Genomic DNA, 13,827 nt, shown 5'->3' on the forward strand with positions numbered 1-13,827 from the left:
GCCACGATGTTGCGTGCATTGTTGTGGACACATACAGCTGGGGCGAAATGGAGAAGATCAAATATCACGATATTTGTGACCAAATGCTTCGATACCGATATTGCGGCGATATTGTAGGGTTGACAGTTGGTGCTTTCACAAATTATGCACACAATAGGCTTTGTGACGAATAATCAGCAGTAATGTGGATATAATGACTATGTGGGTAAAGGCAAATAATAGAACCGCTAGTAAGTCTGGTAATTTTAGAAAATGACATCACTTTACTCTAATGCAGCCTGTAAAACCAGGAAAAGACAACACTTATGTCATATTACAATATTATGATATCCAAAATCTACGAGGATATCTAGTCTCATATCATGATATTGATATATTGCCCAGCCCTACATACAGCTACTTTCCTGGAACCGCTTGCGTGCGTGCAACCGACACAAGCCCGTCGGCAGCTGTCCACGGAGCGTATATTCTAGCCTGTCAATCTTCCTCTCCTTATTTTTTAAATATTTGATTTATATTCAAATATTTAATGCTCTTCTTCTTCTTTCGATACTATAAAATGTACGATTGATGGAGATCATATAATTTTAAACATTCGATGAAAAAGTATTGATACTTTTGAGGAGTGTAGTTTGATTTCCATTGCATGGTTGGCATTTTAAGTTTGGGAGAATACATTGTATTGCTATTATTTTAATTTATTAAAATAGATGCTCACCAAATATCAAACATCAAGCTCATCTTTTTAGGACATAAGGCAGGAACCCTAATGTGGCATCTACTACCCAAATGCACAGCTGCGCTCTTTAATATTAAATTCATAGATACTAACACGTTTCCATGTTCTATAAAACTGCTCTGATGGTACACTCTGCAGAGATGCTATGAAATTCAGTACAGGGCTCCAGACTAACTTCTCTAGGAGCACAGTGGCCCCCTGCTGAAAATGTTAGGGGCGCAACCAGAAATTTTAGGGGCACACACCGTAAATCAACATGCTAAACAAATATTCACATTTCTACTAATTTCCACTGTAATACTAATAAATACTTTGATAATAGATGCAGAAATTACAATGTGCTGTTTCAAATTCAGTGTCACTTTTGAAGATGCAACATAGAAGGCACCATTGCTGTCATGACAGTAAACAAAATATTTAAAAAATATACCAACTCTAGTCTACAACTACAATGAATTCACCTTAAAATTAAACATGCATTGTTTAGGCTACTACCCTTAGGGTTGGGTACCTTTCGCATCTGAACCAATTCATACAAAAATTATAACGGTACATTTTTTTGGTACTTTCTCTCTGTAATTACAAAACAATTATTTCAGTTGCAAAAATAATTCCAAACCTATTTATCCTATGTAGTTAGAACATTGTTATTTTATTAGAATATGTTACACTCTAAAGAAATTAAACAAAAATAAAAATAAAACCCCTCCCTCTCTCCTTCCAAACACATCCCTACAACCTATTAAATTGAATAATTATTCATTTCTACTTTTTTAGCCTGTTGTATTTTCATCATGACCGTTTTTAAATGCTCTTTAATGTTTCATGTAAAGCTCACAAATAAAGTTGCCTTGCCTTACAGCCTCAGCCTGTCAGTCAGTCACCAGGGCACAGTTGCACACTGTTGAGCCTGCTGCTTGTCTCAGAGGAAGTGTAACGTCAACAGCACCGTGACTGTTTTTAATATCATAACGCAGCAAACGCTGTCTGCGTGAAGTTTTTAAAAACTGTAACCATACTTGAAACCACTTTATCGGCATCACTCACTGTGACTTCAACAAAACAGCCGACGTAGTTTGCGCCGATCGCACCTCTGCGTGTGTGTGCGAGTGTGTGTGTTTGTGTCGGAGCACCGCTCTCTGTCAATTTTCAGAGAGGACAGATGAGCTTGCGCTTACGCGCTCAGGTACCTACGTTTCAACATTTAACGTGTAAAAAAAGGGGGCAAATTTACTGGTCGCACATGTGCGACTGGATGTAAAATTCAGTCGCACACTCAAATTTTGGTTGCAAAATGCGACCATTTGGTCGCAGTCTGGAGCCCTGGTATAACATATCTCCGGATCAATTTTCATTTGATGAACTGTGCTGTTGATACCTGCACCTACATCAAGTCGCGGTGTGCATTTCAGTACCACAGTTCTCTCCACAAAAAAAAAACAGACCACTGTGGCTCATCCTCTTGAGTTCAAAGGGGAATATGTGCAGAATATGAGAATGCAGGAGGAAGCGTCAATCTAATTTCTCTGTGTGAAGCTGGATCAGAGCAGACCTGTCGCTGGAACTCCAGACGCACCAAACTTGTCACTGTCACAAATACAGGGGGCAGTGACAGCACACAAGCTCTGACTGCTTAACACTTCGGATCAAAGAGGACCTCTCGCTGAGGTCAGGGCAGAAGTCAAACTTTGGCATTTGCGTAGAACTCTGAGAGAGTTGCGACAGTTTTACAGTTACAGTACATATTGCACTAATGTACCAGGAGAGTACAGAGGTCAGGCGTTCTTCTTTTTAGATCTGGGTCTCTGCTCTGCCTGGACTAGGCAGCATCAGCAGTCAACTTTGTTGAACTCAAGTAATGGATAGAAGCAGGGGCGTTGCTAGACATAAAGCTCTACTGGGGCACAGGCCTCCCCAAAAAATTTGTGTAGGAAATGTGCTACACATACTGCCCTTGCCCACTATTACTGCCATTTCTATTCTGCTGCTGAAATTGCAATAACAAACATATACGAAATGCACTTTATGATGCAAGGTAAATATCTCTATGAGGGAAAGCCATTTGGGGCAACATTTTTACAGACACCGACTGAGAGAGGACCTAGTTATTGCATACAACTTTTGCATTACGAACGAGATTAAAGAATGACGTATCAAAATACACGATACATGTATCCAAACAAATTTATATTTCAATAAAGTTTCAGAAATTGACAACAAATGCAGCTTTGGTAATGGTCAAAATTCGCTAAAAAATGATTTCAAGCTTATATAAAAACATCTCCTTGAATAACTGTATTTATTTATTTTTCTAGCCCAAAACTACATTTTACAAGATTACATTTGAACACCTCATGTTATAATTTTACTTCGCCCAATCCCGGACCCCCTGTTGAAGATCTGTGCCGGGTGGCTGCAGGCGATAGTTGTTTACATGACTCTGTATAAGTTGATCTAAATAAATAAGAACCATAACAGCCAGAGCATTCATTCTTGTTGCAGCAGAAAGCTGAGGCTTCTGTATTTCGCATCATTATGTTGTCTCTTGATGATGTCATCACGTTACGTGATGTCTGGTGCAAAACAGCGTGACACCATTCTATTGCAGATGAAACTCTCAAACCGCCTTTACAGTCTGCTCATTAAAATGAGCATATCTCAAAAACTAAAACATTTAATAAAAAACCTTTTAATGAATATTTTGTTCATGTTTCTACATCAGTGTTTCCTTTAGGATTTGTTTTAGCAGCGGGGGCAGGTCTGTCCGAGCAAAAATTTGACACAATTTCAATACTTTTATTAGTTATTATGGTTTATTGACTTGCATAACCTTTTAGACTAGGTTTTACTGATTTTAGCGGCATCTGAAGATACATCACAATATGCAAAAATACCAATGTAGGCACTGGCAGATCATTTCTATTGCAGAGTTTAAAGGGTTAAAGGTGTGCGTTTCATAATTTTATAAGCAGCTGTGAAATAATTGTGAAGACTAGAAAATTCACACAAACATAGGTGTTCAGAACTTATTAGATATGTTCAATTTGTCCAGATACTGTACCAGATACTGTACCATTTTAATGGTACAGTGTCTGAAACAGACTTTTTAGTGTTCCAAAATGAATGTATTATTGGTATTATTTTTTATAGTAGATGATGTTACTAGTAACATTGGAGTATAGAGGAGTTATACTATGATGGCTGCCAACAGTACAGCCTTCTTCTCCCTACCACTTATTGGCCAGGACAGCAGTGTGTGTTGAAATGAAATAGTGTAAATACCCAAGAGGCTGTGTGTAGCATCAGCATGCTAATGTAGTCATGTCATCATTACAACACGTGCAACCTGCCTCAGCCTTCAGTTAATTTACTAAACAGCTGGAACAGGGATGGTGAAAAGGATTTGAGGTTTTTAATTTGCTGCTTTAATCACAGGATAAATAGATTTTTTTTCATTACTCTCCTTGCCAATAGAGGGCAGTGCACCGCCTACATATATATATATATATATATATATATATATATATATATATATATATATATATATATATATATATATATATATGAATGGGGTAGACACACCCACCGCTTGACAGCGAGGTCATTTGCAAAGGGCCTGATCTGTTGCTGTGACAGTTAACATACTAATTACAGGGAATCATAGGCACTCTAGCAATGCCTCAGAGTAGAGTCCTCCTTCTCTGGGTTTCTGCTCACTCTGTACTTGTCAAGATAGCATGCAGGAACAAATTATGCACCCAGAAGGGAAATCCTGCAGATCTGCTAAATGTGCTAATTCAGTCACATTCTTCCTCCGTGATTATACATCAATGTGGAGAGGACGATAGGCAAAAACTGCATCAATTCAATGGGAAAAGGGAAGAAAGCCCTCTTTCCTTTTTGATTTCCTATTGTGCCAAACCAATCCTGTCTGTTGCAGTGCTCTGCTAATTAGTCTTCCTGCTACACACTTTCAAGACATGGACAACTAACCTTACCACTCTGAATGCTGCTTAATTTATTGTTGTTGGCCAGTGTTGAAAGATTTGAGGACAGGTTGTCTTTACCTTCTGCTCTCTTTTAAAGTAGGCGCAAATGTGAACTTCTATGTGATTAGGAAGTGTTTTCACTCAGTTTAATTGCTGTATGTTTAAACTAATGAGTTTATTTGATCTTTGCTTTTTCAGTTCTGACATGAAATTGATGATCCGTAGCCTCGAAACCGGACAGATCTGCGAGCTCATGTTTCATTTGCTCTGGCAGATACGTCTGGCTCCCCTCCGTTTATTTAATATGGGGCGTGTTTGAGGAGATGTTTGACAAAGGAGCGGCACCGTCCTATAGGTTCATCCAGTGCAACACCCTAGGCTCACATAACTCAAATCAAACTGTCAAACTAGGCAGTGCTGAGCAAATATGAATCCATATTCTTGCTGCTACAGAGCTCTGTAATGCCGCCACAGTGCTCTGCATGGTGCTCCGTCGTATCAGCTGTGTTTGGTGGTTCAGTTACCCGAAAATAGTTTACTACAGAGCACCGTAAGCTGCTGGTCGATTCAGCGGACATTACGGTTAAGTTTAGGACACAAAATGTGAGCGTTATGCAGCGGCGAAAGTTAAGTTTAGGCACCAAAATGACTAGTTTAGTTTAGGAAAAAAGATCGTGGTTTGGATTGAGACACTCCCTAGGAACACGCATTTCCTGGGTGAAAGGCTTTTGTTTTCCCTGGGAAGCGAACACCGGGATGCTTACGAATTACAGCGCTTAACTTTTCGTAGCTTTTTGAACGAATGGTTCATTAAAACATGCTGATTCAATTGCGTCCAGGGGCATTTTGGTCTGCGCTGTTGATATCGCCCCTTTGAAATCAAAAGAATAATACTAATTTGCAAATTAGTCTGCGATACCGGGCTAGTTGATCCATACAAGACTGTTAAATCATGGCTAAAGAAAAGATTGTTGATTTGTTTTAAAATCTTAAAATACGGGCTTGAAACGATGGGCCTAAAGTGTGGTGCTTGAACAATCTGATTAGTATTCGTGAAACAGTTGTGCTTTTTGTTTGTCTCATGCCATGCCAAGCAGGCCACCACAGAATTAGGATCCAAGGATTGTAAGGGGCAGATTCAAATCCGGGAAGGTGCTCCTTGATGTGCAGAGCTTCCTTGGCAAAAGTAGCTGTAACCACCACATGGCTTGGAGTGAGCTGGCACCAGAGCTCCCTTTGTTCTGCGTTTCCTGCCATCTGATATTAAGGATTATAGAAAGCCTTGTCCACTATTGTGCCCAGGGTTTCATCTAGTACTCCATGTTGACAAACCGTTGTGTCAGTTTCTGTCTTTGAGGTTGGTAAAGATCACTCATCCGAAGCTTGTCTGGGCCCTGTGCTGATGTTTCCTGTCTCTGGCAAAGGGGAAGGGAAGATGGAGGAAGTGATTGACTACACAGAGAAGTTTTGGCCCGTAGTCCTCTTTTGAACCCATTAATGCAGGGGCAGTACACGGCTTTCATCCAGCGTTGGAACTGCCATGGCCGCAGGAGTCAGCGGTGTGTGTGTGTGTGTGTGTGTGTGTGTGTGTGTGTGTGTGTGTGTGTGTGTGTGTGTGTGTGTGTGTGTGTGTGTGTGCGTCTGTGTGTGCGTCTGTGTGTGTGTGTGAGAAGAGGGGGCATAGCGACACAGCGAATTTGCATCACATTTGTTGGCCGTGTTGCAATCGTTCAGCTAGAAGCGGTGAAGGACACGAGGAGGAAAATCTCAGTCGAGTCATGAATATGAGTTTGTGATGTCCTACCAATGTCAGGCTGTGGCTCTGAGCAGCGATATGCAAAGCCACTCTCCAACTTCATTCCACTTATTGCTGATATGATCTGTGGCATAGCCAGGGGAGACAGGTAATCGTTACTGTACAGACAGTGATTATTAAATTGAGGGAAATGTCCTGAGCCGGGTTTTAATAATAAGCTGATAGCCATATGGTTTTTGCCGCAAGTCCTAACCACCTCTAAAGGACGTGATACAGGGCCTATCAGGAGTTAAAAATCAGACTGTCTACTCAGCCCTCTCGCGCACATGGTTTAATCTTATTGTCTTCAAATGACTTTGAATATTCTAAACGTACCGTGGGCCTGCAACCACAGCAGGTGGTTGGCCCTTTGATCTCGACTTGTAGATGCTAGTGGAATTTAAATCGCGGGGTGACAGCGAGCTCATGAAATCATAACATGAAAAGCCATTTCCAACTTTGATCCTGTTGTCCTTTTGTATTAAGTTCATTATGAGAGTGTGATGTATTGAAAAACAGATAATGGGCAAACAATGTTTTGCTGTCCCCGTATGGTTGTGTCATGAGATAGTGTGTCCACAAACGTGTGTGTGTGTGTGTGTGTGTGTGTGTGTGTGTGTGTGTGTGTGTGTGTGTGTGTGTGTAAGGGCTTATGTACAGTGGCATACTGCACAATGTTTACTGTATACGCTCAGTTTTTGGAGAATGCAATTTGTGGTGCTGTTGTACAGTATTGCATTATACTGAGAGGCGTTTGTGTTATTTATCCTACCATCATTGATATAAATGGGGTGGCCAAAATAATAGTCAGTACCTGTCAGTATAACACAATACAATTCAACAGCAACACAAACTGCTGCCTCCCAAACAGTTGAATTAATACCTTTTCTAAAATAGAGCTGCAACGATGAATCGATTAGTTGTCAACTATTAAATTAACTGCCAACTATTTTGATAATAGATTAATTGGTTTAAGTCATTTTTTATAAAAAAAAAAAAAAAGTAAAAAAAAAAAATCTGATTTCAGCTTCTTAAATGTAAATATTTTCTGGTTTATTTTTTCGTCAATGACGCTACACCTCATATATTTGTGTTGTGGACAAAACAAGACATTTGAGGACGTCACCTTGGGCTTTTTTTTTTTTTTTTTTTTTTTTTACCATTTTCTGACATTTAATAGACCAAAAAACTAATAGATTAATCGAGAAAATAATTGAGAGAATAACCAACAATGAAAATAACCGGCGCTACTGTAAATCACAGGACTTATTGCAGAAGTGCTGTATTAGATTGCATTAGTTTTGCTTTGAGCTAGGTGTACCTAATAAACTGGCAACTAGGTGTATACATCATGATGATGTTCCATGGGATCTATTTTTCTCTCCTTTTTAGCAACAAAAAAAAAAGGCAAATAATTGGTCGAAACTAGCTAGTTACTTCAAAATGTATGAATATGTCAGTGGCACAGATAAACAAAATGTCCATACTACTTTAGGGTAAAAACAAACACTGTGTAGGTTGTAGGTAGAAAAAGAAAAAGTCAAATAGCCATTGTATCCCACATGACTCCCCGCAATGAAATGCTTTGTCTTTGATGGATTTCAGAAACTGCCTTTATGCAACATTACACCTGTCAGTGAAATAATGATGATTCAAGTGTCCCAAATCCTAATGTATTACTTACAATACAGTCGATCAGTGGTTCCCAACCTTTTCGATTGGATAAAGGTGAGATTTTAGCTACTGTCAATTTACCTTGTCATTTTTACTAGGACCATTTTGCGATCTGCTGTCAGGCAAAAATAAATCGTTGAAGTAGGAGAGCAAATATGTATGTGTGTCATGTTTAGTCTGCAATTAAGGTCTAATGTCTATGGTACTTAGCTTTTTGATGTATTGACTTTGTGACCCTGGTAATTTGGCTCAGCCATCCTCATTGCTAAACATTTTAGTGTTTTCACCTGTTTTTCAGTTTTTCCACAGATCTTTAGATTTTTTTTTCCCCCAGTTGCACTGATTGTTTTTGGGCAACATTCTCCCCATTCTTTATTACTTTTTATTAGGGCTGAAACGATTCCTCGAATACCTCGAATAATTTGATTACAAAAAATCCTCGATGCAAAATGACTTGCCTCGAAGCTTCGTTAAATCAATGTTACCAATGTTGTATCGCTGACGGACGGTGTTTCCGCACGGAGCATTATTACTGTCGCACAGACGCGGCTCGGTCTGCTGCTGGCGACCACTGGCGACACATGCCAGAGTGTAAATAGCGAGGGGCTAAGAGAAGAGACAGGCTGGAGAAAACGACACAAAGTGTCCAAAGTTTGGAATCAGTTCAAACGTAATTAAAACGAAAACTCTGTACAGTGTGTCTACTGCAAAATGGAGTTAGCTTACCACGATAATAGCACAACGTCAGTGCTTTAGCATCTCAACAGAAAACATTGAGTCTAACTTAATCATCCATTCCACGAAGCGGACCGACAAAAGTACATCACAGAGTCATATGGACGATGAAACTACACCAAACACAACAACTACCAAAATCAAAGACAAGAAAATACGTACTGGTGACCACGATCTGATCTAAAGAGCTGACGCGTTGACTATCCCTTCGGAAAAACAGCTGATTGTTGCGCATCTCTCGCTCTCTCTCTCTCTCTCTCTCTCTCTCTCTCTCTCTCTCTCTCTCTCTCTCTCTCTCTCTCTCTACGGAGAAACAGCTGATCAACGGCCTAATAGCTGTATATAATAGAGCTGTGTGGCATTATAATCAAATATAAAAATTAAAATAGGTTGAGTATAACTAATATTTACATATAGGCCTACTGTATATACAGATCAGTCAGGTTGAAACTTGTAGTTCTGAAAGTTAAGTTGCACAACTTAATGTAATGTTTGTGTATGTTTAATGCATGCCTTAGTTTGAGGTTGATATAATTTGAAAACAAACATTCTTTAAAAACAATGTAATATGGCACTTAAATGCACTTAATATGTTTAGTTTTTTGAGAGATATTGTAAGCAATGTAGGCAATACAAATGTTGCTTTTTTTCCGAAAATGTTGCTTTTTTCCCTAGTTTGGGTTGTTAAAAAACGCAAAAAAAAAATTATCCGATTAATCGATCGATAAAGTGCTAGATTAATCGATTACAAAAAGAATCAATAGCTGAAGCCCTACTTTTTATTAACAGTATAACTGTCATTTTTTGCTTGCTGACCACTTCAGTCAGAATATCTAGGACTATCTAGGGTCTTACTTTCTTCCTTCTGTGTGTTAGAGTATTGTCCAAATGCACAGTATGGTTGTACTGTATATTAGCCGTTTGAAAGGAATTTTGGTGTAAGGTCAGAAATCGGTTACTAAATTAGGGCCAGCTGCAAAACAAGTTTTAGTGTGGGATAGATGTTTAGCATCCATAGCAGACATACTTGTTAGAGTTACACAACATATTTTGACATAAAAGGTCAAATTGAGATGAAGCATGGTTAACAAACCTGCCGTCATTTTATATATTATGAATAAATCAATGAAGAAATGCCACTTTCCATCAGGGTGTACCTTCTTGATAACCAGAGCAGCAACTTTGCAGAATATCTCATGTTAGTAGCTTGTTTAGTGTGCATTACCTGCAGCACTGCCCTGGATGTAAGTAATTTCAAGTTGACTGGCAATTCACTCTGCGACCGGCCAGCCTGTAGCCTATGGCAGTGGAGAGGGAGCGCCAGTACCAGTCAATTACCAGTTAATAAACAGTGGAAGTTTTCTATTAGTGCTTGTTAGTGCGTGTAAAAGATTGTTGGTATGTGGAATTGGGGGAAGGCACTGTGACTATGGAATTAGAAAAAAAAAAAAAAAAAAACAGCCATATTTTTTCCCCCCTGGGTCTAATATGCAGTCCCCAGTTCTCTGTACGCATGACGTTTATCAAGATAATATTTGTTACTTGATTTACAGCAGGCTACACAGTGCAATATATAGTATTTGCAAACTAATTTTTTTTCTTTTGTACAGCGCAGAACTGTGTGCTCAGGAGTTTCACTTAATGCAGTTTTTCATAAGTGACTATAGAGAATTCTTTTTAATAAAGAGAATCCATTACATAAGCATGGTGCAGGCCAAACAATGCAATGCTGGCTGCAGTGTGTCTTGTCATTGATAACATTATGGGCCTCTGGTGGATATGGAGCATTTTTGGATAGCAGTTGTCACAAATGTGATGTTGGTAAATCCCCCACATATTTGGAAGCAGATTTCACAGTGCTTACAGAGGAATATTGCTGTAAGGAAAATAAATCAGTGCACCTGAGTAGCCTTGGGAAGTAAAACAACATTAATTGGATTTGGGGGAAGTCGCTCTTACCAAGGGGACACCGCTCTGACAGACTGACAGCCAGAAGCATGAATCATTAAAACCCCACGCTGTCATATTAGACCACTAGTAAAAACCACATTTGTTGACATACAGAGCCAAAAGCTGTGGGTGTGTGTAGCTAGGCAAAAGATGTTCACAGTAGACAAAAGACAGCCACAATAAATGGTCCCATCCATTCTATCCTGCCGGAATGGTTGTAATTACACACATTTTTACATTTATCTTCCAGGAAAGCAATGGATGCTCCTCTGCTAACCATTGCCACCAGGAAACAGCATATGGGCTGGCGCCCTCTTGGGGTAATGGGTGGGGCGGACTCTCTGTCGACCATTGGGTCATTGGTAACCAGCAGCTGGGAGGCCGCCCTCTCATCACATTAACAAATCTCGCTTTAATTAGCTCACCTGTCCGTTTCCTCCCTTTTCCTACCCACGCTCCCCACAGTCCTCCATCAAACCTCCCTCATCCGGCTTACAGGCTCACCTTCCTCTGCTCCTGCCTCCACACCTGGGAATAGCTTCAGCTTCTCAAGTTCACACCTACGCACACACACGCACGCACACACACACGCACATACACATGCACAGAGTGCTATAAACAAGACAGGCAATTGACTTGGAGAAAGCTTGGATCGCATTGATTTTTAAATGGTGCCTCAGTAATACCTTATTAGCAGTCGGATCGCCACTGAGATGGCCATTGCTGAAGAGCACATTTCCTTTGTGAAATTAATTTGCACATTCACGGGTTGAAATTATCCGCACAGCCTTTGTTGTTTGGTTCAACCCGACTCCTTCCATCGGCGGTTTAAAGGAGTTCAATAAGTGGACCAGCGGTTTACTGTATTGATCATAGTCACTGTCTGCACTTTATTGGGAACACAATCTCTCTTTGCCTCAGTATCCTCAAGCCCAGTGATACAAAATGTTGCTTTGCGAACAGTCGGAATGTATCATTCCAAATGAAATGTATAGAAAATATGTTTCATGCTAATTATTTCCTGATTGTGTGTATTTTAATAACTGTCCTATACGCAAAGCCGTGCTGTTTAACATTGTGAAGAATAATAGGGCTGCCATTAGCAAATAGCTAATTAGTGCAATATTCCAAAATGAGATCCTCTTCATTTAGTCATTTTACAAGAGTAGGCATCCATTTTTTCTTCAAATGGTGGATATGTTATTAAGAAACAAGCCTCTTAATTTACACATCAGCTCTTTCAATGCATATTCCTGCCTTTGAATACCTTGTGAATTTGTGATGGGACTGTTCTGATAGAGAGGATAGATCCCACTATTATTGCCAGACTGTCTCTAGAGAGTGCTAACATATAAAGCAATCTAGGTCTGAGAAGATTGGCCTACAATGCTTGCCAGTCTCAGGTGACTGATAAAATCCACCCGCCATCGAACTACCAGCAGCATCCGTTGTAGTGCTCCAGTCCCTCTGGTCCCCCGCCACTCTCAATTCGCCGCTCTCTCTTTCTTTTAACCACAGGGCTTCCATATGGACACTATTAAGGCTGTCGCTTAATTACCTATCAAAAAAACATTTCACTACCCTTGACGGTGGGCTAGCAGAAGGGGGAGAGGGAGAAACAAAGACAACAGACAGAGAAAAAAGAGCAGGCATATAAAAAGAGTGAAATATGGGAATGAGAAATGGGAAAGTGGGACTGAGAGATTGATAGAGAGGACAAGCCATGCATCTGCGTAGTGAATTTAAATAGATGGAGACAGACACGTTGGGGGGGGAGGGAGGAATAGCCTTGCCGTGTAGATGGGGAGAGCAATGATCTGGCCACTATTCATTTGTTGTTTAGTTCAGTGTTTACAAACACACACAACAAGAGAGAAAAAGGGGAGGGTCCTGGCCAGGAGAGGCGATAAATTACATGTGATTGATGCTTGCCGCCGCGGAGGACGACAGTTAAAGACATGCGGTGCTCATCGCTGACCCTCTCTTCCCTCCCTCCTTCGTTTCAAACCCACCAACCCCACCCCACCACCCCAACAACACACAATTAGCCGCTTTGTCTTTCACATGGCCCAGCCTTAGCGGTCATACACCAAAATAATAATCATTTCCTACCAGACGGATCGCTGGTGGGAAGAGCAGCTTTTACCACAGTGGGGTTTGATGCATCAGCCACAGGCTTCACACTGCAAATGACAGCCGTCATCACTCCGTTCCAGGCAAACAAATCTGCTATATGTTAAAGGAATATGGATTTATTTTCCCATTTAGTAAGATTTTTAATTGGTAATAACTAGTCTGAAAACTGCCTTGGCTCTGGACCTTTGTGAGCGAACAGTTTGGTTTCTAAAAGAAGTAAAACTAAAAGTACCAAAACTAGGCATAAAATCAAATCTAATGGTATAAAAATAAGAATTCTGTAGAGAAAGCTAAAACTAGGCCAAAATCCTAATGTTTGCCTCCAATGCGGTACTAACTGAAATATCAAACTTGTGTTGGTCTTTTGATCTTAGCATTTCTAGTAGAAAGCAATCTAATATTGAACACCAGCAGGTTATATACTAATATGGACATTGAGGGCTAAGTCTCTTTGTTTGTTCATATCATTGTTTTTTCTTTTAGTTTTCGACACATACAGTTGCTATTTAAGACACAGATTGTTCACATTCGCAGCAAATGAGATACAAGCTTAAGAAGAGTCCACAGTTATTTAAGATATTCTGTGAAAATAAAGGTGAACATGCAAGGAAGAGGTTCACAAAGATGTGACGCGCGAGCAGCCACTGCTTCAAAACAGCTTTTTATACATTTACTATATAGTATAGTATATATACTTATAATGTGAGTGGAAAGCCATCAACCCTGATTTTAAAATGACAAAGTTATTGTAGATGGCTGAGTTTAGACACTTTATTTATTTTATTTTTTTTAAGACTACATCAAAAGAA

The 13,827-nt window shown here is 39.9% G+C and overlaps 1 protein-coding gene across 3 annotated transcripts in view; it reads left to right on the top strand.

Annotated features, from left to right (window-relative positions):
- arhgef10la (Rho guanine nucleotide exchange factor (GEF) 10-like a) overlaps nucleotides 1-13,827 on the top strand; it is a 129,985-nt gene that overhangs the window by 86,692 nt on the left and 29,466 nt on the right. The gene's annotated exons all lie outside the window — the stretch shown is intronic.

Source organism: Perca flavescens, chromosome 4, assembly GCF_004354835.1.
Source record: "Perca flavescens isolate YP-PL-M2 chromosome 4, PFLA_1.0, whole genome shotgun sequence".
Classification (NCBI taxonomy): Eukaryota; Metazoa; Chordata; class Actinopteri; order Perciformes; family Percidae; genus Perca; species Perca flavescens.